Raw genomic sequence first — 27461 nt, forward strand, 5'->3', positions numbered from 1 at the left:
TTACATGCCTTGCTCTTCCCACTTTTGCCTTGGGCCGCACCCCAAACTGGCCCTGAGAAGGCTGCCCAGAAGGGAATGCAGTCTTCAGACTGAAAAACGGTTCTGCACCCCTGTTATGAACACTTCAAATGTATCAGATGTGCTCTCTGGACTGAGTTACTCGATTCCACAAGTTTTTCCCTTTTCTTAAAACACACATACCAAACCCACCTTCCATGTGCCAGGAAAACATGCTCTATAAATATTTTCCATGTTCCAAAGCTGTGAACCCCCTTAGCAGTTCTGAGTAACATAAATTTCTGAATGTGGCTATTATTAGTGCTAAAAATAATCCGAAGCCATGAAACAAGCAGTGAGACGTGTTGTTGCACGTGGAAGGTACATGCTGTCAGATGCATTATTGTGAGGCTGATTTAGGAAAGGAGAGAGAGAGAGAGAGAGAGATCTAAGTTTCCTAGCAGAGCGATGGTTGAAGGAGACTTTTTTGGTGACAGAAGGCTCTTATTGGCATTCACTCCTTCAGAATCTACACAGAGACCCAAGCTTCCCAGGCTGTGGGAGATTCATGATCAGATCTCCCAATGTTGTAAAGAAAAGGAAAAGAACGAGTGTAAAAGGAGCCCGCTGGAGAAGGAGCAAATTGGCTTGGGGAAGCTGCTGTGGGGAAGAGGGAATTCCACTTGTTCCACCCTTCTACTTTGGCTAGCCAACCAGGACTTGCTTCAATTCATATTTAATAGGAATGGGGAATCTTTTTCAGCCTAACCACATTCCCTTCTGGGCAACCTCCTGGGGGCCAGAGGCAAAAGCAGGCAGAGCAATTAATGTTGTGGGTTTGAGCCCCACATTGGGCAAAAAGGCTCCTGCACTGCAGTGGGTTGGACTAGATCAAGCATAGGCAAACTCAGCCCTCCAGATGTTTTGGGACTACAACTCCCATCATCCCTAGCTAACAGGCCCAGTGGTCAAGGGTGATGGGAATTGCAGTCCCAAAACATCTGGAGGGCCGAGTTTGCCTATGCCTGGACTAGATGACCCTCTCGTGGGCTCTTCCATCTCTACAGTTCTATGATTTTCTATAATTGGCTAGTTTCCGAATGCCTGCCCACCCACCCGTCCACTGCATCTATATCCCACCTTTTCCTCCAAGGAACTCAAAGTTGCACATGTGGTTCTCTCCCTCCCCATTTAATCCCCACAACAATCCTGTGAGGTAGGCTAGCCTGAGTGGCAGTGACTGATCCAAATCCACCCAGTGAGCGGGAATTTGAACCTTGGCCTCCCCAGTCCTGGTCTGACACTCTAACCACTACACCATCCATAGCTGTCAACTTTTCCCTTTTCTTGCGAGGAATCCTATTTGGAATAAGGGAATTTCCCTTAAAAAAAGGAAAACGCTGACAGCTATGCACCATGCTGGCCTCTACACCATAATGTAATACTGTCCTGAATGTCAGTATCACATCTTTGTACATCCTTTTCAGGAATATATGCATTTGCACATGCAATTTACCCTAGCATATTCATTTTGGTACACATTACATCGCTGGAGAAGTGCATTGCCAAATTTGGAGGTGTGTGGATTTCAAAGGATGGCTGTCTTTTGGTTCTTGTATAGTTTTGGAAACTGCAAAATATGTGAACTTACAATTCATCCTCACTCCTTTGCCACTTTTAACAGTCATGGCTTCCCCTAAAGAATCCTGGGAGCTGTAGTTTGTTAAGAGTACCGAGAGTTGTCAGAAGACCCCTCTATTCCCCTCACCGAATTACAATTCCCAGAGTTCCCTGGGAATGAGGGGTTGATTATTAAACCGCTCTGTAAATTGTAGCTCTGGAAGGGGAAAGAGCTGAGGAAACTCAAAAACCCCAGAGAGCTGCTGGTGGTCAGTGTAGATGACACTGAGCTAGATGGACCAATGGTCTGACTCTGTACAAGGCAGCTTCCTATGTCTCCATTTGCTTCTGCCCTTAATTCACAACCATGAGGAGTGGAAGGCTATTTTTTGACAGACCACAGAACCTCTTTTCTGGCAGGCAAAAAGTCCCAGGTTCAATCCCTGACATCTCCAGGTCATGCTGGGAGATACTCCTGCCTGAAAGTGTGGAAAGCAGCTGCCCAAGGCAGACAATATTGCTGTTGGCCAGGTGTGGGGAACCTTTGGTCCTCCAGGTGTTGCTGAGCTACAGCTCCCTTTATCCTTGGCTATTTGCCGGCCTGATGGGAGTGGTAGTTCAGCCACATCTGGCAGGCCAAAGGTTCCCCACGTCTGAGCTAGATGGCTTGACTCTGAAAGACAGCCTCTTCTGTTCCTGTGAAAGACCATTGTGAGCCCAAGGGGCAGCTGTTCTGACTTGGGTGACAGGCATATCCTTCGATGAAACGAGTGTGCCAGGTGCATGTGCTTGAATCATGAAACCACCTTTACTTCCAGCAGCCTTCCTTACCGTTACTCATCCTACCTGACCTAAAAAGAGACAAGATGAGAGCTTTAAATAGAGAGATGGGAAGGGAAGGGGAGACAGGGAGTTGGAATGGTTTGAATCATAGGCAGCTTGGAGAAGAGAATGATTATATAATAACAAGGCTTATCTTGTACCTTGTGCTTTAAAGTGCTCTGGGAAGGGACGTAGCTCAGTGGCAGAGCAGCTGCTTTGCAAACTAAAGGTGTCTGGTTCAATTCCCAGAATCTCCAGTTTAAAAAAATAAAAACCAGGAAAAGCCTCTGACAGCAGACCCTCCAAGTGTCCCTGTTTTCCAGGGACAATCTCAGATTTTCAGAAGCCACCCCTGTTTCTGATTTGATCCCGGAATGTCCCACTTTTCCTTGTTGTTGTTTGTTGTTTAGTCGTTTAGTCGTGTCCGACTCTTCGTGACCCCATGGACCAGAGCACGCCAGGCACTCCTGTCTTCCACTGCCTCCCGCAGTTTGGTCAGACTCATGTTTGTAGCTTCGAGAACACTGTCCAACCATCTCATCCTCTGTCGTCCCCTTCTCCTTGCGCCCTCCATCTTTCCCAACATCAGGGTCTTTTCCAGGGAGTCTTCTCATGAGGTGGCCAAAGTATTGGAGCCTCAGCTTCACGATCTGTCCTTCTAGTGAGCACTCAGGGCTGATTTCCTTAAGAATGGAGAGGTTTGATCTTCTTGCAGTCCATGGGACTCTCAAGAGTCTTCTCCAGCACCATAATTCCAAAACATCAATTCTTCGGCGATCAGCCTTCTTTATGGTCCAGCTCTCACTTTTCCTTAGGACATCCCTATTTTCATTGGAGAAATGTTGGAGGGTATGGAGTTATGTGACCCCCCTGAGCCAAGGAGATAAGTAACTATACAACCTTCAGAAGACATCTGAAGGCAGCCCTGTATAGGGAAGTTTTTTTAAAAAATGTTTAATGTTTTATTATGTTTTTACATATGTTAGAAGCCACCCAGAGTGGCTAGGGCAGCTCAGTCAGATGGGCAGGGTATAAATAATCAAATTGTTGTTGTTATCGTTATGGAATAGACTGTCCTTATTTTCATCAGAGAAATGTTGGAGGGTATGTGACAGACAGAGCAGGCAATAAGAGTGATGGACACATAGATTGGCTGGGTATAAGGCAGTTTGCTCCTTCTCCTCCATCTGGCTCTCTGCACCGTCCTGTTCTTTGACTAAGTCCTGAGCATTCCCTATCTTGCATTCCCATAACATGTGCAAACCTCATGACCAAGCCAGCTACAATACTCTTTGAATGGGAATGGCTGTTAACTGACTCCTTCTGTCCCTCTCTCCCTGCCACCCCTCCCTGGTAGTGAGACAGCAACTTCTGAACTGCCCAAGGATTGCTTGTCTAAGGGCCCTTGACAGAATAATAAAGCATTAGTAGTGGACGTCTTCTGCTTGAGCTTGTTTTGAGATGGTTCCTCCTCGCCTACCACGTTAGTGCTGTCCTAAGGATGGCGTGTTATAGCTCAGCAAAAGCAGGGCAAAAAGATACCAGAATCTCCGTGGTATAAAATGTTCTGGGATTTCAGCAGGAAGTTACAGGATCTGCACTGACTAGGAATAAAGCAGTGTTACTACTGCAAAACCTTTGCAGACACAAACGAAACTGAAAGCACATGTGATCACGCTGATACCAACACGAACGCAAATCATCACGAGTGCACAATGAAAAGGACATCTGGAGGAGGCCTAAGAGCTGGAGTGGGTATTCACAAGCATTTGCAATTTGCCAAATGACTTTGCCCTTCATATTCTGAATTCAATAGTTGAATCTGTACTTTGTGAAATTTTAGCTTCAAAATCCCAAGCCAATTCACTCTTCCCAGAATCTCTTCGTTCTCTGATTTGGGAAAGCATTGTAAATATCATAAGGTATCAGCTGGCAAAAACAAAACAGGCCAGTGATTAAATGCTGCCGATGGAAAACATTGAAATGAAATGTCAAGTTTTAGAAAGAGTGAGATCAGATATCACTGGATGCAAAACGGAGATTCCAGACTTTTGGCAAAAGTTGTATTCAGAGACTACCTGGAGAAAATTCAACATCAATATTTGCTGAGGAGAATTCTGGGAACAAATTCAAATTCAATGCCAGAGACTGAATCTGATCTAGCTACAAAGTCTCCTTGAAATCAGTGGCACCCATGTTTTCCGTGAGACTTCCCTGTAATTAGACATGAGTGAATCTGTCAATTTCAGTTTCCAATTTTTCCAGTCCTAAGCAAAGGTCAGGTTGGTAGTAGAGCACGTGCCTTGCATGCAGAAGGCCCTATGTCAAATCCTTGGCATTTCCAGGCAGGCTTGGGGAAACCCCCGGAGAGACACTGGCAGTCAGTGCAGACAACCCTGAGCTAGGGTGGGAGGGTGGCTCAGATTAGTCAGGGCATGATGAATGCTGCTTACCTTTAGGCAAGGTACATGTTTCTTGGTGGGTAATATGACAGGGTACCATGTTCAATATTGCTGAAATGAGTTTATTAAAATCATATGAACACATGAACACAGAAAGAAGCAATATGTTAGTGTGGCACCTCCGTTGACATCAGGCAGCTCTGTTGACATCAGACCTTCTTCACTGTATTCTTTTTCCTGCTTAAAACATTTTGGTTCAGGCAAGCCTATCCAGCTACGTAGGATGTGGACATGAGTTTTAAATTCTTTTTAGCTACTGTTGGTTCTAATCGCCTTTTGAATGTTTTTGAATACTATTTTTAATTGGTTTCTATCAATAATGCCTTCAGATGTCTTCTAAAAGTCAGATAGTTGTTTATTTCCTGGACATCTGATGGGAGGGTGTTCCGCAGGGCAGGCGCCACTACCGAGAAGGCCCTCTGCCTGGTTCCCTGTAGCTTCACTTCTCGCAGTGAGGGAACTGCCAGAAGGCCCTCGGAGCTGGACCTCAGTGTCTGGGCAGAACGATGGGGGTGGAGACGCTTCTTCAGGTATACTGGGCCGAGGCGGTTTAGGGCTTTAATGTTTTAGTTTATATTTTTTAGTAAACCACTTAGATGTTTCCTTACAATCAAGTGGTAGATAAATTTTGTTACATGAAATAAAGAATTCTAAGGGTCAAACTAGACATTTTTTCCCCCATTTCTTTATTACAAGGAGCTCAAGCTGGTGTGTTTGGTTCTTTCCTCCCCTACCCATTTTTATCTTCGCAACAACCCTCTGAGGTAGGTAGGAAAGTAGGTAGATTAGGCTGAGAGACAGCTTAAAGCAGGTGATTTGTGGTGGATCTGTGATGGGGGAAAGAAGGAGTTAAAGTTCCCCATGCCCTGTGGTCCAGATGGAAATCCTCCTCTACACACACACACACACACACACACACACACAATTTTAAAAAGCACCACAGATACGGTTTGCAATTCTTTGGTAAGGTCCATTTTAGATGGTCACCCCTTTTGGACGAGGAGCTTTCGTACCTGATCTTTGTAAAGTGCCACACTTATGTCAATCTCTCCTCTCCCTTTAAATTAATAAATCAGGGAAGCTGGGGTGTACAGTTGTGAGAATAGATGTTTGGAAAGGAGATAGTTAAACGGATTCTTAAGTAAAGCAGGAGACAGCACTGGGCGGTTGCCAAGCATCTCTGTTGTTTGGGAAATTATAAGCAGTCCACAATTACCAGGAACTACCTGAAAGGGAGATTCTTCTTCCACCTCCACAGGCTGTATAAACACAATACATTTCTAGCACATGATTTCTTCCCCCAAAGAATCCTGGGGATTGTAGTTTGTTAAGGGTGTCGGAAACCATAGCTCTGTGAAGGATAAATTACAGTTCCCATGATTTTTTTTGTGGGAGAAGTAACATGTTTTAAAGTTCCAGCCTTTCTCAACCTGTGGGTCCCCAGATGTTGTTGAACCACAACTCCCATCACCCCTAGCTAGCAAGGCCAGAGCTCAGGATGATGGGAGTTGTAGTCCAACAACACCTGGGGACCCAGAGGTTGAGAACCGCTGTACGATAGCATGTATGCAGGCAGACACTCCTTGACTAAGGAGGTTGTCATCTCACTGTAGAGAAAGGAATCAAAGGACAGCCTGCAGCTTGAGTTCACGTGTCACTTTAAACCATGGTTTAAATAAAACTTAAATAAACCATGGCTTGGTGCAGACATGGGGGGAACCTATCTAACCCCAGGGCCAGATTCTGACTTGGTGAACCTTCTGGGGGCTGCATTCCAGTGATGGGGTGGAGAGTAGAAGACAGTTTCAGTAGGTAACTTGCTCTGTCTCTGAGCCATCATTTGCTCTTGACTGTGTTCCCAAACCCAGCCTCTGTTTAATTGGTGGAGCTCAGGATTCTCGCAAAAAACAAAGCAGATCAAGCCTGAAGCTTCCCCGTATCACTGCTAAAAGAGAACAGATTTTTGACTTTTGGAGTGCTACAAACATACATACGTTTGTTACAGGACTAAAATTTGAAAAGATGGAAAGGATTTGCTGAAATAGATAATCGAACTAGAATACAAAAAAGGGAGGTGTGAGGAGGTCAAGGAAATAAGCTAATGAAAGATAAGTAATGGGAAGATTTGTTGTATTTTTCTTTGTTTTTTTTGTTTAATGGATTTTATTTTTCTGCTTTTTCTTTTTTTGTATCTCATCCTTTTTTCTTTACTTATTGTGATGTGTTGTATTGTTTTTTGTTTAAAATGATGTTTTTTACGCTTTCTTTTTGTAACCCTTAAAACTTTAATAAATATTATTTAAAAAAGAAACAAAAACAAACATACATACGTTTGCTGTGCACCCCCCAAAGCCCAGCCCAGTGTTTGAAAGCTCCTGTCTCTTTAAGAGCCTTTTGGCTGCATTCCAGCTGCTTGAAAGAGAGCTAAAGAAACCCACAAAAGAGGAGAGTGTGCGTGTGTGTTTGTGTGTGTAGGACAGTGTATGCCTTTGTCAAGCAATGCAAGGTTTTTCTATTCCGGAAAGAATTTTGTGGGGGTGGATGATGAGCAGATAGTTTTTAAATGGTCTTTTAATAGGTTTTTAATCTAGATTTAAGCCACCTTACCATGAAGTCAGGAGTTAATACTCCAATTGATTTTAAATGGAGCTGGATTGCATTCTGCATTTATTTACTTGTAATCTCTTGAGAAAATTTGTTCCCTCCCCCTCAGTTGAACATAAAAAGATCCCTGCTGAGTCCAAAGGACTCTCTTTCCCAGCATTCTGACCAATTAGATGCCTATAGGCAGAAGCCCACAAGCAAAACATGAGTTCTTTCTATCTATCTATCTATCTATCTATCTATCTATCATCTATCATCTATCTATCATCTATATATCTATCTCTCTATCTATCTTGTTGTTTACTGGCCCTTCGTCCTTAAGGTCGCAGGGCCAGTTTTTACAACAATTAAAACACAATGTTAAACACAGTTGAAAACAACTTACAATAAGGTGGGTCCTAAAAATATACATCACAGATGTCAAAACCCAGGGGAAAGAGGTGTGTCTTCAGCATTTCCTGAAAGCTGCATAATGAAGATGCCAGATTGTGGAGTTCCACAGCTTAGGATCTGCCACAGAGGATGCCCACTCCCAGGCCAAACACCCTTGAAATTGTGCTTCTGATGGTGGAAGAACTATCCAGAGCCACCCCCTCTGCCAATCTTAGCACCCAAGGAGGGAAGGAGGGCAATTTTTCAGGTATTGGAGTACCTAGGGTGCCCACAGACTCATAGAATTCTAGAATTGGAAGTGACCACTACTGTCCTCTAGCCCAGCTTCCTGCAATGCAAGAACTTTCGATTCTCATGACTCTGAGATTAAGTTTCCTGATTAAGTCTCCGATTCCCACTACTCTGAGATTAAGTCTACCAACTAAGCTTTGGTTAGGGCTTTGGAACAATAATGTGAGCACCTTGAACTGGACCCAGAAATGCATCTGCTACCAGTGCAGGCTTATGTGAGATCTAAACAAAACCCCAGCCAGTAATCTGGATACTGTATTTTGGACCAGCTGAAGTTTCTGAGTTGTCTTCAAGCACAGCCCCATGTACAGCACATTGCAATGTTCCAGTCTGGAATAGCCCTCTCCTGCTCATGAGCCCCAGACTGATATTCAGAGCTATCGTGTTTCTCATCCTAGAGGCAGCTTGTGATTAATCGTCATCATCTAGATGTATTACCCACCCTTTACCATAAGGTCCCAGGGCTGGTTGCATCAATATATATAACACAAGATTAAAATAAATTAAAATGATTCACAATGCAAAGAATAGCATGGGTCCTTAAAAAATTCAGGTGCCAAAAGTCAGGGTAGAGCCCTGATCCTCCAGGAATCTGCATAATGCCCTTTTAAAATCATTCAGATTGGTGGAATTTAGGAAGCTAAATATAATACTGGTCCATCTAACTCAGTATTGTCTACACTGACCGGCAGCAGCTGTCTGGGATTTCAGGCAGGAGACCTTCTGCATGCAAAGTTGCATGCTCTACCCACTGAGACACGGTCCTTCCTCCAAACACCATCATCACATCTTTTTTTATTTATTGCACTTATGAGACACTTTTTTATATTTTACAAAAAGTGAACTCAAAGTGTCTCAAAGTATAATAGAAAAATTAAACCAGTATACAACTAAACTAGAAGCTTAAAAAACTGCCATACTTAAAAAGCAGCGTAATGAATCCCACCCACTGAAGGAGGGCGCAATATCTAAATATCTCCAAGCTTAAGGGCCGAGAGCCTGCCTGTCACCTAAAAGTAGGCAGTGATGGTGCCAGGACTGCCTCCCTGGAGAGACCATTCCATAAATGGGGAGCCACCACTGAGAAGGCCCGTTCTCATGCTGCCAATTTTCACACCTCTCTTGGAGATGGCGCAAGGAGAAGGACCTCAGATGATGAATGCTGGTTGTGCCTATGCACAACTCTCAGACTTAACATATAGAATAAGAACAAGAAGAACATATGTTTAAAGAAGATTGGAAAACGTTTATTGAATATATGGGAAATAATTGTGTACAGCTGAAAACGCTGGCAGCGTTAAGATACATTCAACAGTGTAAACAAGTTTTGATGGGTGCATTAATGGAATACCGAATGGTATAGTTTTTGTAAAATATGCAGGGATTTATGATATGTAAAAATGAACCATAGAAAGAGAAGGAGGGAAGTCATTGATATCTTAATGATGTAAAATGAGTATTTTAAAGAGAAAACTTAATAAAATTATATACAGATGATGAATGCTGGGTCCAGGCTGGTTCATGTGTGGCCTTAGGGTAGCAAATTCCTTCCTTTTACTATATGAAGAAGTCCTTCCTTTTGTCTGCCCTGACTCTTCCAACATTTGGCTTTAAATATTCTAACGTGTGTTCGTAGGGGAGCCCCCTGGTCTTCTGGGTTGCCCTTTTCTTCACCTTCTCCAGATCAGCAATATCCTTGAATGAGTTTTCCGGGAGCTCACCTTTCAGGTGATGTTAGCATCAGAGGCTATTGGCCATGACAGCTAAGCCCTGCAGATATAGCACTACTGTTGGCTGGCTTTAAAAGAGGATTATCCAAATTCAGGCAGGGAAAGGTTGTCCGTGGCTACTTCTACCGTGGGAGCAACAGTGCCTCAGAATGCCAAGTTGCTGGGAATCACAACTGGGGAGGCTGCTTTTGGGCTCAGGTCCTGTTTTCAAGCACAGGGGCGTCTGTGGTCCAAAAAGAGAAGAATCAGAAGGCGGGAATGACTGGATGCATCATTTAACAAAAGAAGGGGGGGAGAAAGAGAGTACAGTGGTACCTCGGGTTACATATGCTTCAGGTTACAGACTCCACTAACCCAGAAATAGTGCTTCGGGTTAAGAACTTTGCTTCAGGATGAGAACAGAAATCGTGCTCCGGCGGCGCGGCAGCAGCAGGAGGCCCCATTAGCTAAAGTGGTGCTTCAGGTTAAGAACAGTTTCAAGTTAAGTACGGACCTCCAGAACGAATTAAGTACTTAACGCGAGGTACCACTGTATATGGAAGAGGCAAGAGAGTTGATGCGGCAACGCTTAAGGATAATATTTTCCATATCAACAGAACCAAGGTCTGCCCCCCCTTCCCAATTGCAGCCAAGAAAAATAAATATTAATTCAACACAAATACACACAGGCCAATCACGAAGTAGGATTGTCAAAATGAAGTGGGACGTTGCTGGCATTGACTAGCCTTTAACAGCTGCTGGAATTCAGATACAGTATAAAGAAAGTCCAGCTCGGTTGGTCCCTAGGTTTTCTCTTTAGCCATGAGGACTCGCAACTTTGGACGACCCTTTCCAAGGCACATTTTCCCAAATCCAGCAGAGGGCAGTTTGCGTCTGTGCTGATATGTCTGAAACCTCCCCGACTCCACAAATTCCAGAAGATCCTCTAGGAGAAGTGTCACGACCCATTTCACCCGCACCCCAATTTCCTGCACCCACAATCCACTTCAGTTCCCCAAATGTCAAAGCAGCATGTCCGGTATTTTTAAGAGGCTTTTTTCTTCATTCCCCCCCCCCCCCCGCGTACGCCGCATTCACAAGTGAGACGCAAACGTGTAGAAGAAATCCCTCGCGTAGCTTCAGGAACACCCGCCCCCTAGAAGCGGAGAGAAAGAAAGACTTAACCAACAACAGCATCCAGTCATATGTATATATATATATCAAAGCAACCAGATTAACCCTGATCCTTAAACCCCGACGCTTCTTCCTTTGAACCTTTTGGCAGCCGCTCAAAGCGGCCGCAGCAACTCGGGCTTGACCTAGAAAACAAGACAGAAACGGGTGAAAGGAAGAGCGGCGGAACCCGAGGCGCTTTAGGACCCGGCGGAGCCGCGGCGGCTTCGCCAAAGCAGGCAGAGCAGGCAGGCAGGCAGGCTGCACACACAGAGCGAAGCGCGGAAGCGCCGGGGAGAGCCTGCCCGCTCTCCAGGCAGGCGAGGAGAAGATCCACACACAGACATTCATTACAGAGAGGCGCAGAACAAAAGGGAGCAGCCACAGGGCGGGCTCGCGTCCATCCATCCATCCAGGCGGGGAAGGAGCGCGCGGCTGGGCTGGGTGGAAGGCGCTGCTTCTTCCTCGCCACGATGCCTGCCTGCTCCGCGGGCTGCAAGCGGCGCTGGCGACCATGGGGCTGCAGCTGAAGGCAGCGGGCTGTCGCTGCTGCAGCCGCCGCCGCCGTCTCCGCCGGTGCTCGCCGCCCGTGCTGCAGAGCCGCTCCCGTCTCGCCCCAGCAGCAGCAGCAGCAGCCGCCGCCGCCGGTGGCCCGCAGCAGCAGCAGCAGCAGCAGCAGCAAGGGGCTGCGGCGCAGCAGTAAGGCGGCCGCGGCGGGCGGCGAGCCCCCTCGGGCGCCTGCCTTGAGCGCGCCGCTCTCCCTGGGCCCGGCGCGATCCGGAGGGAGGAGCGAGCGAGCGGCAGTCCGCAACACAGCCGCCGCGTCTGCGAGGACATGAGGGCAAGAGCCCGCGCCCAGGCAGGTGGGTCCGGCTCTGGATTCTTGGAGGAAAGAAGCAGGATTGGGGCATCGCGGGAATGTGATGTATGGGGGGGGGAGGTCGAAGCTCTGGACCCCTCCCCCCACGCTTGGAAGCGACTGTGGAGGGGTCTTGGTTTGGGGGGGTTGCATGTGTGGGGAGGATCAAGACAGGTGAGAAGGAAAGGGGGTTTGTTGTTGGGGGAGAACTGGAGTGGGGTGGGTCTCCCTCTTGCATAGATGCAAGGGGAGAGGAGTAGTTTGGGGAGGGGGCGCGTGCAATTGGGGTGGGGGTTAGGAGCGTGCGCGAGGAGGAAGACGTCTCTCGGTCTATCTCCCCCTCCCCCCTCGGGTTGGGAGAGGTGACTCGGGTGCTAGAGGGGGGAGGGGGCGCGGTGGGGAGGGGAGGGGAGCGCGCCAGCCAGGCGAGGTTTCGCTTGGGCGCCTTTAACACAAAGCGCCGCTGAGAACAATGAAATCCCCCCCCCGCGACACCCCGTGCGCCGCCCCTCCTCCCATTGCTACTTTCCACCTGCAGCTGCAGGAAAGGCGATGCCAGGATCATTCCCCGCTGCAACCCAGGCGGGGATGGGGAGAGCAGGCGGGCAAGGTGCGGGTGTGGGGAGGTGGCGATTCTTCTAGCGCAAGGTCAGCATGTACTTTGTGAACACCCCGCCAGCACCACCGCAAGTGCAAAAGTGTGTGCGTGTGCATGTATGGGGAGAGGTTGGATCTCTCCGGGGAAAGCGCACACACACCCCTATCTGAATATGGGGCTGGGGCTCTGTTAAGGAGGGGCTCAGCTTATATAGTCTGCGTTGCTTGGAAAACACCCCCTTCCCTCCCGCCTCTACACATTATATTGAGCGTCTGTAATGCAGGACAACAACGACAACCCCCTTCTCGTTTGCGCGCGCTCTCTCTCTCTCTCTCTCTCTCTCTCTCTCTCACACACACACACACACACACACACACCCAGCTCGGGGATCTGCAGAAGGTAAGCCCCGTAACCAGCATTTCCCCGCGCGCGCACACCAGCACACACGCATGCATTCATGCACATGGCTTTGTCTGGCGTGCACCTTCTTCCTCTCCCCCCCCCCCCGTAAGGGGGGAGGGAAGAGAGAGATGGCAAGGCAATGTGGGTGGTGGGGAGGGAACCGAGGCTTTCTTTTTCTCAATGGGCTCTTGAGAAGCCTCCCTGCTGTGTTCTGCCCATTCCAATCCCACCTGTTTGGGGTCGTTGCTGAAGCAGACAGGGAGTGGCCAGTGTGTTGTAGGATGGATGTACTGTGTGTGAGAGAGAGAAAGAGAGATTATGGTTCTGTAACATCCTTTTCACCAGATCTCTCTCCCTCTCTGAATATGCAGAAGGGCCTGTAAGGAGAGGTGATACTAATTTAAGACCTAAAATATTCCCCTTGGCTACTCCCTGCCTTTACTGTGGAGTGTTTGTTCATAGGAAGGTGCCATACACAGAGTCAGACCACTAGTCTACTTGGCTCAGTATGTCCAGAATTTCAGACAAGGAGCTCTCCTCCCAGCTCTACCTGGAGATGCTGAGGACTGAACCTGGGACCATGGCAGAGGAAGAAGATTCTCTATTCTGCTGGGCAGCACTCCCCCCCCCCCAATCAGTGCTTTATTGCAATGGCTTTCTAACCCTTTCCTGGGAAATAGCTCTGGAAGGTAGTCTGTACATCATGTTCAGCCTTCTGCAATGCACAGAGGGGCATTGGATGTGCCCTGGGTTTTCAGTGGGGAGATGATGGGGCCAGGGAGACCTGCCCAGAACCCTACATTGACCTCCAGCAACCGGGCACCCTCCAGATATTTTGGACTACAACTCCCAACATGCACTGGCCGAGGCTTGATGGGAGTTGTAGTCCAAAACCTCTGGAGGGTCCTTGCTTGCTGAAGGTTGCCCTCCATGAACTTGGTGTACATCCTCAAACATGCCCCAGAATCCCCTGCAGCACAACAACATTCCTTTGCAGACGGGTCCGGGAGAAAAGACTGTGGATCTCTCAAGGTAGAAAGTTTTGGGGGGCGAAGCCCAACATGTTGCTTTATTGGAAAGATTCATTTGCTGGTGACCGAAAGGGCAGCGGCAGCTCCAGTGGTGCTGCTGGTGATGACCAGGCTGATAAGATGCAATCCTGTCCTGCAATTTTTCTTCTTGGTTTTGTCTGCATGGACAGGTATAGCTTGGATCTGGTGGAGGCATAAGATCTGTGGACCCCCCAGACCCACTGCCCATATTTTCAACCCATTCCTGACGGCTTGGAACACAGCATTGTGTCAGACAGAGCCATCTCTTTCTCAGTTCCTGGCAGCGGAGAGACACTCTTAGCAGTGCTGTTTGTTCATCTTATGTCCACTAAGACCAGGGCCCTTAGTGTGGTGGCCCCTGCCTTTTGGAATGTGCTCCTGATTGACAGGCACTAAAGTATTGGCATTTCGGTGCCTGCTTAAAACTCATCTGTTCACCCAGGCTTTCCCTGAGGAGTGATCCAGCTTTATATGAACTTGTGGTGCATTTTGCATTTCTTTTATTAGTGCCATTTTATTGTTGATCTTCTGCTGTTCACCACTGTGATCCATTTTTAAAAACATTGGCGGTATAGAAATTTTTGCAAATAGATGGTAATAATAATACAGTTGAGAAGGGTAGCTCTGTTCCTTTGAGGGAGCAAAACCTTGTGGTACCTTAAGGACAATATGGCACAAGCTTCCGCAGACTAGAATCCACCATCCAGTTGCCTCTCACAATGTGGACTGCACTGCCCAGAATGTTCTGCTGTGATAAAATCTGCCTCCATCTCGGGATGAGGGTCATAACCCAACCCATTCAGGTCCTCAGTAACCATATCAAATTGGTTTTACCTGAAGTGTAGATTTGATAGGTTCTGAGGACACAATTGGGGCCCATCCCTAGTACAGTGGTACCGCAGGTTAAGTACTTAATTCGTTCTGGGGTCCGTACTTAACCTGAAACTGTTCTTAACCTGAAGCACCACTTTAGCTAATGGGGCCTCCTGCTGCCGCCGTGCCGCCGGAGCCCGATTTCTGTTTTTATTCTGAAGCAAAGTTCTTAACCTGAAGCACTATTTCTGGCTTAGTGGAGTGTGTAACCTGAAGCGTATGTAACTTGAAGCGTATGTAACCCGATGTACCACTGTACTGAGGTCTGCAGTTCCTTCTCTACTTCAGTTCCATGATGCATTATTATTGTTAATTCTTCCTTTGGTTATTTGAACTCAGCCGGGAGGTAGGTAGGCAGTTGTGTAGAGTTTTTCTTTCCAGATATGTTCAACGTCTGATGCTGCTTGGCGAATTCGAAAAAAATGAAGGGAACTGTGCCCTTCTCTAGAGTTCTTTGCTCTCCTGCCTCTGTCACGTGACAGGGGTCGCAAGGTGCTGCAAGATTTTGTGTGTTGTTTTAACACAGTAGCAAAGCTCCAGGGCTCTTCTCCCCATTTCTTGGAGCTGCCAGCATCTTGGATTTGACTTCTCTTCCACTGTTTTCTTTGTGTGATAAATGGCTGTCGACTGCTTTCTGGTTCCAAAGAGAGAGGTGAATTCCCGGAAATGATGGGGTCTGTATATATATTAGCTGTATGTTGTATCATTTGGTCGCTTCCAGACAACCTTTTTGGTTGAGCATTCCTCCTGATTGGTTTGCATAAAGTTTTTGGGGTGGTGTCAGCTATTTACCGAGTCTTTATTTTGATTTGTTTGCAGGGAGGTTACACAGTGTTGCATCAAGCAAGTGTTATCCCTCAATTTCCAGCGTATGTCCCTACCACTTTCCTTATTGCAAAAAGACCAGTTGCGTGCATGGGGGATGAGGAAGGGCAGTTTGTTGTGCAAGAGCACCAAATCGGCTTGAATTCCACATTTCCCGGAATGTGATTGCATCTCACCCCAAAATAGCAATGTTCAGAAGCACCATTTATCTATTTTTCCTCTGTGATCAGTGTTGTTGTTGTCATCGTTAGAGGGTTGGGTTAGCAACAGGGAGACCAGGGTTCAAATCCCCACCCATCCATGAAACTCACTGGGTGACAATGGGTCAGTCACTGCTTCTCAGCTTAATTTACCTCACAGGACTGTTGTGGGGATTAAACAAAAAGGGTGGGGAAACAACCAGGTACACCACCTTGAGCTCCTTGGTGGAATATAAATGCAATCAGTAAAATAAATATATATAAATAGCATAATGTCTTGGCCTATTGCAAGTTCCATCATTGATTATACTGATGTTGGTTAAGAGAAGTGAGTTTTTATAGCCTCACTGTTTACTAAAAGAAGCTCTCTTTCTTAGACTTTGTCCGTCCAGCCATGTGTTGTCTATGCAGGCAGGCAGCCTCTCCAAATTCTCAGACTGAGCTCTATCCCATCACCAGTTGTCTACCTTTGCAACTGGAGATAGTGGGGACTGAGCCTGGGGCCTTCTGCTTCACCCCTTCCTACATTGATGCTGGCAAAGTTATGAACCTAAGAAGACCCTGGCGGCTGGATCTGGCCCAAGGCCCACCTTGTCCACCATGATGTTCTCAATAGTGGTCAACCAGTAGCCTCAATGGGAATCTGACCAGCAGAACCTGGTTGCAACAGCACTCTCCTCTCTTGTGATTTGCAGCAACTGGGATGCTGCCTCAAATTGTGGAAAGAGAACATCGTTTTCATGGCTAGTAGCCATTATCCTGAATAAATTTTATCTGATCCTCTTTTAAACCCATCCAAGTTGGTAGTCATCACTAGTCTACATCTAGTGGGAGCAGAGGCATGCTTTTAATTGTGCATTGCGTGCTGAAGTCCATCCTTTTGTCTGTGCTAAATCTTCAGTTTCTTTGGATAACCCCGGTGGGTTTCAGTATTATGAGAGAGGAAGGAAACCTTCCCTCTGTCCACACCCATTTTATACACCCATTTTATACATTATATACAGGTTGGCATAGTGCTGGCTTGTGCCAGTTTTCTTTGGCTCCTCTGCAAGTCGTGGAGACATTGTGCCGCACCCGTTTGTAGACTGAGGTTAGGTGACTGCAAAGAACACAACGAGAGCCAAGGGTTATAGGCCACTGCACTATTCGAACTCAAGGCGCACTCTGGGATGTCCTGCAGTCTTTCCAAGAGCACCCATTTCACAACAATGACCTGCTTGCGTGGCTGTGTGTATATGCTTTTTAAAAAGGGGCGGGGTGGGGGAAGGAATCTTCAACTGGTATCAATTATGTAAATTCAGCACAACAAGAGATCCCTCTTGTTTTGCATACGTTATTCTGCAATTTCTCAATAGCATAAAGAGCAGTTGTTGACATCCATCACAAATGGCTTCATCCCTTATCATAATACTCTACAGCAAAGTTGCTGTTGAATTTAGGTAGGATAAGAGTGTCTGGGTTTTGGCGACTCATTTGGGGTATTTATTGCAATTGCCAGATACCCAACATGACTTTGAAGTCAGGCCCAACACCAGCAATTACCCAGGGCGGGCATTAGGGTCACCCTGCCGTTTGCCACCCCAGTGCCCACCCACCCTTCTGATTCTTTTTAGCAGTGCTGCTGCTTTTGAATTGGAGTTTTATTGTTTTCATAGTTCTCTAGTTAAGGGGGATTTCTACCCCCACCCAGGGGGCGATTTCACCACGGTACCAGAACCCCCAAAGGCTGGCACCAGCCCCATCTGAAGGGAAAGAGGATATAGGGCAACACAGAGGCCTCAGGCCCCAAAGATTTCACTGAACAGGTGCCCAGATCTAGGTGCCTCAGAGTCTACTCTGCCTGACCTGGCTCCTTCATGGCACGGGTGCAAAGCCGTAGCTAGGTGATCTTGCGCCCCTGGCAAAACCATCCAGATTGTGGCCCCTAAAAAAAGGTAAAGGGACCCCTGACCATTAGGTCCAGTTGTGACCGACTCTGGGGTTGCGGCGCTCATCTCGCTTTATTGGCTGAGGGAGCCGGCATACAGCTTCCGGGTCATGTGACCAGCATGACTAAGCCGCTTCTGGAGAACCAGAGCAGCACACGGAAACACTGTTTGCCTTCCCGCTGGAGCGGTACCTATTTATCTACTTGCACTTTGACGTGCTTTTGAACTGCTAGGTTGGCAGGAGCAGGGACCGAGCAATGGGAGCTCACCCCGTCGAGGGGATTCGAACCTCCAACCTTCTGATCGGTAAGTCCTAGGCTCTGTGGTTTAGACCACAGCGCCACCCGTTTCCCATTGTGCCCCCCAGCCACGGACAAATTAGCTCTTCTTTTAGCCTCTCCTCCAACCCCCTCTCTTCACCCATTCAATTCACCCTGTTTAAAACCTTTTCTTATGAGGCAATAATCAATACAGTATTTTTAATTATAGACATGTTTTTAGAGGATTTTGCGCCCCCTCGTCATCTGCGCCCCTGGCGGGGGGGCCACCTCACCACCCCCTAGCTACAGCCCTGCACGGGGTGGGGGGGCTGGATCTGCCATGGAGGTATGAGGCAGGATCAGACATATCTAGTGGCAACTTCACATGCTGGGGCCCTGAAGTCTTCCAACTAGAATTGTCATCCATAATTAATCCACAAGGCCCAATTTAATTTTTACATGCCCAGAAGACACCTGGGTAAATTAATTTGCTTTGCCAGGATTAATGATGGGTGGAACCACCAGTACTACAGATATATAGCATCCATAAAGAAGCTTCACTTATCGTATTTTAGTAACCTTTACAATGATCTTTTAAGGTAGTCTAGCACAATCTCCATTTTCACGTTATATTGGTTTAATTTATTGTCCGCCTTTCATTCAAGGCAGAACTCAAGGTTCTGGTTCAATGGTGGTCTCCCATGGACTCAGAACTGGGTAGCAGAATTATTACCTCTTGTGCTGATAGACCAGAGATAGTCCAGATATTGCTGGACTCCAAATCCCATCAACCCAAGCCAGCATTGCTAATGGTCAAGGGATGATGGGTGTTCACAGCTGAGTTGAAATTTGATTCAGGGGGTTCTAGGTTCTTAGATAATGCTCTTACCTACTTTGCTAAACCAGCCATGTCAGTCAGGGGCGGGGGACCTTTATCAGCCAGAGGGCCACATTCCCTTCTGGGCAAACTTCCAGGGGCCACGTGCCAGGGGAGGGCAGGGCCAGAGGCAAAAGTGGGTGGAGCAACGAATGTGAATTTTAGCTGTGTATAGTAGGCTGGTGTTTAAACCCACCCCTATCCTCTATCCAAGCAAACTAGAGGCATGTTAATACACCCTTCAGCCAGGAAAAAACTCCCAAGGAGGCTGTGAAGCAGGGCCAGTGAAGGGTGTAGCCTGGAGAGAATCCCAAGGGCCATATAAAGAGACTGGGGGCCGCATTTGACTTGCAGACCTGAGGTTCCCCCACCCTGGCACCGTTGGTGTATGAATGTCTGCAGAAGTAGTGCCCACTCTTCTGTACCTAGCCCAGTTTCATTAAACACACACACAACCACACACAATGCAAAATGTGCGAATGTTGTTGATGTGGTTTGTAAACCAGGAAGCAGCTATTTTTAACTCAAATTCTATTCCCTAGAAATGTGACTATTTAATTTGAAAGATCTGGTTGGAAGCCTGGCTTCCGGTTATCAGCTGGTTTCTTAAAGATAGGCATTAGCTGTTGCCAATCACTCTTGGGTGTGTTTGGTCACAGGAAATTAGAGCATCCATGCTTTCTGCCAGAGAAACAGCATCTTCCGCACTAAAATAAATAAATAAAAGGTACCGTTTTTGAAGAGTGTGAAAACTTGGAGTATTTAATACAGTACATGTGTGATCTGCGTTGGGATGATGCTATTGTAGAGAAACGAGGAATTCCAAAAGCAATTTGCCGCACAATTTTATGCACGCCTACTAGAAGCCATTGAGTTCAAGGGGATTTATCCCCCGATAAGTGTGTATTGTTATTATTATTTTAGTATTTATTAAACATAGTTGCTTTATCAGTGGTGTAGCGTGGGTTGTCAGCACCCGGGGCAAGGCAAGTAATTTGCGCCCCCTAACCCGTGGATTTGCGCCCCCTAACCCGTGGATTTGCGCCCCCTAACCCATGGATTTGCCCTAACCCCAGATGTTGCGCCCGGTGCGGCCCGCCCCCCCTGCACCCCCCACGCTACGCCACTGTGCTTTATTAACAAAGCCACTCAAAGCGACTTACAATATTGTATTGGCTTTTCAAAACCTTTATTGTGTTTGTAAAGCACGCTAAGTGGATTGAATGTAAAAGAGGTCTTACATTTTGGATCAGAACATAGATCCGTCTTGGCCAAGCCTGGGGAACCTGTGACCTTGTAGGTGTTACTGGACTCCAAATTGCAGGAGTACCAGCCTGCATGGCCTATTCTCAAGGATGATGGGAGTTCAGCTGTAGGCTGAAGCCAAGCAAAGGAGTTAGAATAAAAAAAAGGTCCCATTCTGAACAGGAAGTGTTTATATAGCCCTTCTTGTCGGTGAGATAGCCAGCCTGGGGAGGCAGAGTCACTTCAGTGCCTTGGAAACCCATTTCCTTGGAGATGCCCCAACCTGGACCCTGGTGTCTCACTTTGTGGGCAGCCTTGCACACAGCTGGGAGCCCTTTGCTCTAGTCCAGGCGGCTCCTGGTACCCTTTCAGGACTGTTTTTTCTCTCTATTTGTCTGATGCATCATAAAACAAGTTCTCTAGCTGTTGTGCAAAATCAGGTTCTAAGAAGGATGTGATAAATCTTAAAACGATAAATCTTAAAACAAAACCCAACCCAGCATAAAATCCAGAAACACAAAAGATCAGCACACTAAGTTACAACACAGATCACAGAACCAGGCAAATACAGCCCAAAGTTGCATTTTCTCGAAGGGAAACCGATGCAAATTCTAGGAGTCCTTTGTCTCCTTTCCCTCAATGTCAGCTGTTGTGCAAGAGTTCTGAGCAAGGGTGACCATGCACACACCTATAAGGCTCAGTAGTATCATTTCCTGGGCAAAAGCAGCAGCTGTGCTTTGGCTTTGCAGTCTCCATTAGAAAAGTTAATTGCCCTCCAGGGCTCTGATTTCTGCCATTACCTTTCATGGCTTCTTTCAGCTCAGTTCTATCCAAAGTGAACTCAGCTATGGAGTCATGGTGAAGATGGGGATATACATTTATTTCATTCTGGAATCTAGCCCGTCCCAGGAGCTCAGGGTGGTTTGAGAAGGAAAGAGCGAAATTCACTGCAGAAGCTGAGCCTGCATTCAGATGGGGAGGGGGGAAATTGCCTTAGTTTTGCTGGTTATAATGCTTCCACTTCTGCCCCATTTCACACTGCAGTGTCCTTTTGACCGATATAGTGGCATGTTGTGCCAAACTTCATTCACATCAGTGGGCATGGTGTGACACAACAATGAATGTCATTGGACAACACTGATGCTTTCTGCGCCGATACCAACACACACTTTCTGCACATGCCTTCTTCTGTTCCCCCCTGATCCCCTCCCCCATGAAAACAGCAGGAAAGAACTGTACGCTGATATATTGCCCCAAATTTTGTCACTTTGCTCCCATGATTTTCCTGGTCAGGGGTGCTATAAGTGGATTTATTGGAATCAAATAACATGGAAATGAGCATTAGCATGAACTATATTCCATTCGCTTTCCAGAAGTGGCTTTTGTTTTGTCAAATTTCGAATATAATGTGGAAATCAACAGTTAGAGAAACGTTGAGGTACAAACTGCTGTGTGAATGCAGCCTGAACTGAATGCAGAATCCCTGTTGGTGGAGCAGACTTGACCTTGGGTACAATCACACTGAGGCTCTGGGTTTAGGAAAATAAGAAAGCTAATCTTAATTATTGGAAATACATATTTAATAGGAAAGATCTGTAAATCTATATGGCTAAGGGGGAGATGCAATAAGCCATGCTTGCTCTTGCATCTCAAGAGATGAGAGCTCCAAGTACGTCTGATTTCGTGAGGGAGGCATAGAGAAAGAGGAGGAAGGCAAGTAGGAAGTGAGGTCAGCAACCCTAGCAGTACAGTGGTATCTCAGGTTAAGAACTTAATTCATTCTGGAGGTCCGTTCTTAACCTGAAACTGTTCTTAACCTGAGGTACCACTTTAGCTAATGGGGCCTCCCGCTGCCACTGCCACCGCCACCACCGTACGATTTCTGTTCTCATCCTGAAGCAAAGTTCTTAACCCGAGGTACTATTTCTGGGTTAGCAGAGTCTGTAACCTGAAGCGTCTGTAACCTGAAGCATCTGTAACCCGAGGTACCACTATCAATCTAACACTGAAGGAAGATCAGCAGGTCAACATGAGAAGGACAGTCTAGGAAGCTTGGAGGTTCCTCTCTCTACCCTTCCTCATGTAGATTCATCAGCCCACAGTGCAAGCTGAGTTGCACCCTGATACTTCCAACACAGAACAACTTAACAATTAGGTCTGTAATGTTGCATTAGTTGGGTGAACATGGGCTGGTCCAGCCCAAGTTTGGTTTGGAGATATAGAACCATCAGAAAGGAAAGCAGGAGGGGCTTTGAAGATGTCTATCAATGTTCTGGGCTGACAAAACATAGGTCAGTCATTCACCAACTTGGATAACTTTAAAAGAGAATCAGACAAATTCTTGGAGGATAAGGCTGTGATTGGCTACTAGCTGGAATGGCTATGTTCTACCTTCATGGCTGAAAGCAGCAATGATTCTGGATTCCAGTTGCTGGAAGCCACAGAGAGGATAGAGGGCTCCTGTGCTTGGGTCCTGTTTGAAGGTTTCCTGCAGACATCTGGGTGACCCTTGTGAGAACAGGGTGCCAAACTAGATGGATCATTGGCTTGATCCAGCAGCCGCCACTTAGGTTCTTAGGTATGTTTTAAATCATATTCAGAGAGGCTGTGTTGATGTATGGAAGTGAATCATGCCCCTCACCTCATATACTTCAGTAATACCTTTGGTTTTATCGCACTGCCAGAAACTCATTTTTAATTAGACTGCTATTTTGTGTTTTCTTCCATTTCGTTTGTATTTTTGTATCCTTGTTAAATGTGAATAAGAATTAATTGAAAAAACAAGATTCCCATCGGCAGTTAGCAGCATCTGAGTGGGACAGGAGAAAGCGCAGGCACATTGATCATCGGGTTGCAGACTTTCCTAATCATCATCATCATGTATTTATTTATACCCTGCCTTTTTTCCTGATGGGACTTAATATAGCAAGGTCAATTGCATTTCTGTTTAAATTATGGTCCTTCTTTCTAAATTTCATGCAGATCTCTGCCTGCTTTCACCCACTTTTTTTTTTTTACAGTTAGTAAGCAACCATTCCATTAATTAGTGAATCAGTCCCCCAATGCTTTGAATCAGCTTTTGCCAACCTGGCGCATTCCAGATGTTTTGAACTACAACTCCCAGGGGAGCTTTTTACTTGAAGCTCTTCTGCTCTGGTGTGTTATCCTGTAAAGGGGGATGAGGCAGAAAATACCCAAGCTGTTTTTCTCCCCTCCCCTCAAAGTGATGTGAGTGGAAGCTTATTAAATTATTACCTTTTGTAAACTTCCTACTCTTATCTCAACAAGGACATCTGTATCGAAGTTTGGTAGTTTGCAGATTCACTGAATTATAGCCCAGCCCTATGCATGTTTAGGGATGCGGGTGGCGCTGTGGGTTAAAGCACAGAGCCTAGGGCTTGCCGATTGGAAGGTTGGTGGTTCAAATCCCCATGACGGGGTGAGCTCCCATTGCTTGGTCCCTGCTCCTGCCAACCTAGCAGTTCGAAAGCACGAAGTGCAAGTAGATAAATAGGTACCGCTCCAAAGGAGAAGGTAAACGGTGTTTCCGTGCGCTGCTCTGGTTTGCCAGAAGCGGCTTAGTCATGCTGGCCACATGACCCGGAAGCTGTATGCCAGCTCCCTTGGCCAATAAAGCGAGATGAGCGCTGCAACTCCAGAGTCGTCCACGACTGGGCCTAATGATCAGGCGTCCCTTTACCTTTTATGCATGTTTACTCTAAGATAAATGCCGCTCAGCGGCATTCAACTAAGTTTTACTCAAAGTAAACCCGTTGAAATTAATGGCCCTTAAAGGCCATGTTCATTAGAATTTAGTAACGAACCATTTAGTATAATCAGTAAACTGGCCAGCTCAGCCCTTGCTAGATTGTTTATGAACAAGTTAAAAAGCACAGGTCCCAACACCCACAAGGACGAAGGGAATGAAGCAACTCTCCAATGAAGAAAGGCTGCAGCGTTTGGGACCTTTTTAGCATAGAGAAACTTTAAATAAGAGGTGACATGATAGAAGTTTATAAAATTATGCGTGGCATTGAGGAAGTGGATGAAGAAAAGCTTTTCTCCCTCTCTTGTGAAACTGGAACTTGTCATCATCCAGTGGTGGTGAATGTTGGAAGATTCAGGACAGAGTTAAAAGAAAGTATTTCTTGATGCAGCGCATAGTTCAGCTATGCAACTCACTCCCAGAGGAGGCAGTGATGCCCACCAACTTGAGATGGCTTTAGAAGAGGATGGACAAATTCATGGAGGATAAGGCTATCCATGGTAACAAGCTGTGATGACTATGTTCTCCTGCCTCCATAATTGGAGGCAGTAAGACTTTCGATTACCAGCTACTGGAAGCCCCAGGAAGGGAGAATGCTCTTGTGCTTGGGTTCTGCTTCCCAGTTTCCCACAGGCATTTGGTTGGCCACTCTGGGAACAGGGCGTTGGACTAGATGGGCCATTGGCCTGATCCAGCAGCTTATGGTGACCAAGTGATTCCGGTTCAGATTTGGCTGTGGCTGGCGTATTAGACAAAGCTGCTAAATGGTCCTCCTAACCATTGAGAACACTTACAGGGAACCAGGCAGAGGGCCTTCTCGGTAGTGGCACCCGCCCTGTGGAGTGCCCTCCCACCAGATGTCAAAGTGAACAACAACTACCAGACTTTTAGAAGACATCTGAAGGCAGCCCTGTTTAGGGAAGCTTTTAATGTTTGATGTATTACAGTATTTTAATATTTTTTTTGAAAGCCGCCCAGAGTGGCTGGGGAAGCCCAGCCAGATGGGCAGGGTATAAATAATAAATAAATTATTATTATTATTATTATTATTATTATTATTATTATTAGAGCAGGCATGTCCAAAGTCTGCTTTGGGGGCCTAATCTGGCTCGCCGGTTGGTTTAATCCTGCCCTTGTGGCAGTTTAACAACTTCAATCCTAAAAGAAGCTCAACAACTCCAACCCTACAAAAAGCTCAACAACTTTGGGGTAAAATCATAAAAAACCCTCAATAACTTCAGTCCTATAAAAAGGTCAACAACTTTGGTTGGCCCTTTGGTCAGCCCCCACGGCCCTTCACTTCATCAAATGTGGCTCTCTTTGAAAAAAGTTTGGATTTAAGAGTTCTAATCCCAAAGACAGACCCAGCAGTATCTCAAAGTGTTATGTACCTGCCACAGCTTCACCCAGCGCAGGCAACTGACCTACCCTCTGGACACAGGAATCATCTTCCCACAGAGACTTGTTCTTCCCGGGGTTCAAGCTCAGCTTGCAATATAATAGAAACCTATATGAAAACAGAACGATTGCATATATAAAAACAATTTACAACAACAACAGCACATACAGAAAATCAATTCAAATCCAATACAGTTCCCAGCTGGGATAAAGATCTCCGTTTAGGCTTGTTGAAAGAGGACCGTCTTTAGCAGCCTGCATTGGAAAAACAACAGAGAGATGCATAGGATCACACACACCGTAAATGTGTGGCACAGATGGGCCCATGTACATTCTAATCTTCTCTGTCTTTATTCAAGAGTAATAATCCCCGCTGCATCAAAAGAAGTTTACTCCCGGTGTGTGTTTTAGGACTGAAGCTGTTGAGAGACTGAGGAGGCAGAGTTTAAAGGCTCATTTGCATGCTCATTTTCAGAATTGCCCAAATGCTGCGCTTCTCTAGACATAATGCACTTTCCAGACCTTTATTGCTCGGATAACACCCCCCCCCCCAGCACTGCGCAATCCAGTCCTATTTTCTTCCTGTCGCAGTTTCATGACTGACTTAATTGGGTTTCCCTCAGTCTCTCAGTGCTAAACAATATACCTGCAAAACAGCAAGTACAGATGGGTTTGTGTGCATGAGAACTGGGAAAAGTCTACATTTGACGGAGGTGGGGTCAACTTCCAGCCCCCTGGCAGCCCACCGCCCTGCAGTTTTGATAGGAGAGATGGGATCTGCTGAAGCTTACAGAGTTTGTTGGTTAATTTCTCTTGATTGGAGTCAGCAGAGGTGGCTTCAGGTTTGAGGGTGCCCTTGTCAAAACCGCTCCCTCCTTCATCCATGGGCCTACCTAGTGGTGTCAGGCAACACCAAACAATTGAGCCCAGCCACCGTTTTAGTTTCCTATGTTACCCTAGAGCAGCCTTTCTCAACCTTGGGTCCCCAGATGTTTTTGGCCTACAACTCCCATCATCCCTAGCTAGCAAGGCCAGAGTTCAGGGATGATGGGAGTTGTAGTCCAACAACATCTGGGGACCCAAGGTTGAGAAACGCTGCCCTAGAGGATTGTGGGGGGAAATTTTAAGAGTGATTAGGCCCAGCTGTACAACACGGCTGGAATTGTGGGCCAGCGATTTTTGTTTTTAAAAAGTTGGTCATTTTAGCCATACTTCTCCCCAAGGTTTGGAAGCAGAGGGAGGGGGGCGTTTGGAAACTTACGTATCAGGTATGTGCCAGTGGTTAGGGAATCTGGGTCCCTGGGTCACATCACTGTCTGCAGTTGAAAAAGATCCACCAGCTGTTCTGTTCTGCTTTAAAGCAGAATATATCCAAATTACACATATATCTATCCAGGGGGAGATACAAGGTCTCTTTCAGAAGCAAAACAAAGCATGGAGTGGGGCGGGGGGAGGGGAGGCGTTTCCAATTTAGGACCTGGATGACCCATGATTTTAATGAAGTGGTTTTAATTTCTATAGGTCAAGCTCTCTTTCCAGCCAGGGTTGACAAGCATCTAGAAAAAGAAAAAACACCAACCCATCAAACCCTGGAAATTGGCAATCTTTGAGCTGGGCCAGTTGTGTGTAAAGCCCGGGCATTTGGGTCCCTGGTTTCTGGTCTGTTTTCAAGCACATTTCAATTGCTCATTTTTTTGTGCACTGTGTAGTACCTTGGTACCCAGGGCCAGTGTGCCAGATTTAGTAGAGCCCTTAGCACCCACCCTGGTCATTGAACCTCCCTGCATGTCAGGGACTGGCTGGATGAGGAAGAGTGGTGGGGGCCACCCGCTCAAGAGCCCCCCAGGAAAGGCACAGAAGACGGTGACTTAGATCCCAGATCCTGATGGTGGGACACTGAAGAGCAGTCTGCCGAAGGGAGAAACTGGGAGGTGCTAGAAGCAGGGGCTTTGAGCGATCAAGGGGGGTCAGGGCCTTCCAGGACAAGGTTAGAGGCTGAGAGTCTCAGTGTGAGCGCAGACTCAGACAGAGGTTGCCCTGCTACACAGCAGCAGGACAGTCCCATCTGCTTGGGAAGGAACCAGAAAGAGAGGCTAGAGAGGAAAGG

At 46.7% G+C, this 27461-nt stretch overlaps 1 protein-coding gene across 2 annotated transcripts in view; it reads left to right on the top strand.

Annotated features, from left to right (window-relative positions):
• SBK1 (SH3 domain binding kinase 1) overlaps nucleotides 1–27461 on the top strand; it is a 74924-nt gene that overhangs the window by 23073 nt on the left and 24390 nt on the right. The window contains exon 1 of one of the 2 annotated variants that reach the window (XM_083585315.1): nucleotides 11338–11934. The exons of the other annotated variant lie outside the window; for it this stretch is intronic. The gene's annotated coding sequence lies outside the window, so the exon portion shown is untranslated. Of the gene's footprint in view, nucleotides 1–11337; nucleotides 11935–27461 lie in introns of those variants that run through there. 2 annotated transcript variants of the gene reach the window in all.

Source organism: Podarcis filfolensis (assembly GCF_964270895.1).
Source record: "Podarcis filfolensis genome assembly, chromosome: 14".
Lineage (NCBI taxonomy): Eukaryota > Metazoa > Chordata > Lepidosauria > Squamata > Lacertidae > Podarcis > Podarcis filfolensis.